This window comes from Microtus ochrogaster, unplaced genomic scaffold (assembly GCF_000317375.1).
Source record: "Microtus ochrogaster isolate Prairie Vole_2 unplaced genomic scaffold, MicOch1.0 UNK110, whole genome shotgun sequence".
In the NCBI taxonomy this organism is placed as follows: Eukaryota; Metazoa; Chordata; class Mammalia; order Rodentia; family Cricetidae; genus Microtus; species Microtus ochrogaster.
Genome location: NW_004949208.1, coordinates 813,803 through 816,971, shown reverse-complemented (window position 1 = coordinate 816,971; position 3,169 = coordinate 813,803). Strand labels below are relative to the sequence as shown.

Below are 3,169 nucleotides of genomic sequence, written 5' to 3'. Positions count from 1 at the left end.
AGCAAGAACAGTGCAAGAATTCTTAAGGTATTCAACCAGAAAAAAAAGAAATCACTGAAAACAAAAACCAACTATGTCTTACAGGTTGGCGAGAAGGCTCAGTGCATCACAGCATTTACCACCAAGTCTGAAGAACCCAAGTTCAACCCTTGAGACCCACAAGGTAGAAGAAAAGAATCCACACCTACAAGTTGTCCTCTGACCTTCACATGCGTTCTCATAACCCAAGGCCAACCCTACAAAATAACATAATCCCCCCCTAAAATCCTATGCCTTACCAAATTCAAACAGAACAGAAATATCATCATAACTAAGTAATATTATACTAACCTAAATTTAATTTTAAGAAGCAACACCCAGGAATTTTCAAATTGAAAGGATTCAGGAACTAAAAAAGTCATGTTTGCCGGGCAGTGGTGGCACACACACTTAATCCTAGCACTTGGGAGGCAGAGGTAGGCAGATCTTGGGGTTTGAGGCCAGCCTGACCTACAGCATAAGTTCCAGGATAGGCTCTGATGCTATACAGAAAAACCCTGTCTTAAAACAAAAAACCAACCATGTTCTTCTAGAAAAAAAAGGTGTAGTGGTGTATGCTTTTAATTCAAGCGTTCAGGGGGCTGAGGCAGGTGGATCTCCGTGAGTTAGAGGCAAGCCTGGTCTACAAAGAAAATTCCAGGACAATCAAAGTTCCACAGAGAGACCCTATCTCAAAAAAACAAGCTAAAACAAAAGAAAGAAGTACGTGATAAAATTCGATCAAAAGACAAAGTAAAACATATATAAGAAAGTCCAGCCAACCCATGGAGCTCAACAGTTAAGAACACTTAAAGTTTTTGCAGAAGACTAAGTTCAGTTCTTAGAGCCCAGAGGGGGGCTCATCTGTAATTCCAGTTTCAGAGAATCTGACCCCTCCTCCTCTTTTTGCCTCCTTAGGCACCAGGCATACACATGCTACACAGACAAAATACCCATACACAAAAATTTAAATAATAAAAAGTAATGTTTAATCTGGCCAACCCAAACAATGAATAAAAATGGAAAATATGGTAATGGAAATACCATACTAGAAGCTGAATATGGTGTTATGTGCCTGTAATCCAGCACCTGAGAGATGGAGTCAGGAGGAACAGAGTGTGAGATCATTCTTCACTATATATTGAGTTAATGGCCAACGTGAGCTACATGTGATCCTGTCTTAAACACACAAACCATAACTGATAATGGTCAGCATCAAAATCATCTGAATAATGAGATAAAGGCAAAGAGCCAAGGGACTCAGGATTGCAAACATAAAAATAAATGATGCCTATAAACCTTGAGCGCCTTGACAGAAAAGTAGATGGAAAGAAAAACAAAAATGCTAAGTGCCCAATTTTTCTTAGCAGAGAGTTGTTATTGTTTAAAATTAAAAGTATAATTTTTTTTTGTTTGTTTGTTTTTCGAGACAGGATTTCTCTGTGTTGCCCTGGCTGTGCTGGAACTCACTCTATAGTCTGGACTGGCCTCCAATGATCCATCTACCTCTGCCTCCCAAGAGCTGAAATTAAAAGTATGCGCCAAACCTAAAGTGTTGTTATTGTTTTAAGACAGTCTTGCATTATATCCCATTCCAGTCTGTAACTTGCTATGTCACTCAGTCTGACCTCAAATGGCAATCCTGTGTCAGCCCAAATGCTAGGTGTCAAACTGGTTATTCATGTGTGACTGACTCTATCATTAGGTGGTGATCTTTGCTATACTATGGACTGAACCCTTGCTTTTTCATATACTCCATCACTGAACTACAGTCAAAGACCAGCTGTTAAGTTATTGCGGTTTTTAAAGATTTATTTCATTTTAATCATGTGTGTGTTACCTTTCTACTCCTGTACTTCAGAACCAGAAACCCCACCAGGAAAAGTGGGAGTTTCAGCCAGCCTAGACTACACATTAAAATGAAAAATCCCCAACAACTAAAAAACAAAGAAGAAAATACAACCTGAAAATGATTCAAAGTTTACACAAAAGTCATAATACAATATCAATATAAAACTCAAGTTAAGCCAGGTGGTGGTGGGGCAGACCTTTAATCCCAGCACTCAGGAGGCAGAGGCAGGCAGATCTCTGTGAGTTAGAGGCCAGCCTGGTCTACAGAGTGAGTTCCAGGACAGCCAGGGTTACATGAGACCCTGTTTTGAGAAAACAACAATAAAAAAACAACAACAACAAAAAAAAATCAAACAAACCTCAAGTTATAGGTTTTGGACTTGCAGCCATGTATCAAGTTTTGATTTTGTTTGTTGATGTATTATCTATTAATTAATTTATTTATTTATTCATTTATTTATTGGAGTCACGAACTTGCCAGATAGCCCAAGTTAGGCTGGAACTTGCTATGCAAACCAGTCTGGCCTCAAACACAATCTCTCAGCTTCCCAAGAGGAGGGTATGGGGTGAATGGGTGTGCTACAGGCCCGTGACAACACACAAGATTATATATTTCTATGTAGCATGTATGTATGTATGTATGTATGTATTTAATGTGCATGGATTCTTTTCCTGCATATATATCTGTGCACCACTTCCATGCCTGGTGCCCAAGGATGCCAGATGAGATTCTCTGGAACTAGAGTTACAGATGGTTGTGAGTCACACCATTTGTGTTCTGGGAATCAAATCTGCTCTTAACCACTGAACCAGCTCTCTAGGGAGCCCCAGCCTCATCACTAACCCCTGTAGCTACAGATACTAAGTTTTGGTGAATATTTTAAAATTATAATAGGAAACTTCTTTTAAGGAAGGAAGGATTTATTTTGGCTCACAATTTGAGGGTGCAGAGTTGCGTGGCACTGAGGCATAGTGGCAGCAGTGTGAGGCTGGTCATTCTGCCTCTTCAATCATTAAGCAAAGAATGCTGGGCAGTGGTGGCACAAGCCTTTAATCCCAGAACTCAAAAGGCAGAGGTAGGGGATCTCTGTGTCTATAGAGCTAGTTCCAGGAAAGGTTCCAAAGATATAGAGAATCCTGTCTTGAAGAAACCAAACAACAGAAACAAAAAAAAAACAAAAATTAAACAAACATTCAAAAAAAAGAAAAGAAGCCGGGCGATGGTGGCGCACGCCTTTAATCCCAGCACTCGGGAGGCAGAGGCAGGCGGATCTCTGTGAGTTCGAGACCAGCCTGGTCT

The 3,169-nt window shown here is 40.1% G+C and overlaps 1 protein-coding gene across 1 annotated transcript in view; it reads right to left on the bottom strand.

The window, feature by feature from the left end:
* Window positions 1-3,169, bottom strand: part of Ipp (intracisternal A particle-promoted polypeptide) — a 40,879-nt gene that overhangs the window by 29,572 nt on the left and 8,138 nt on the right. The window lies entirely within an intron of this gene.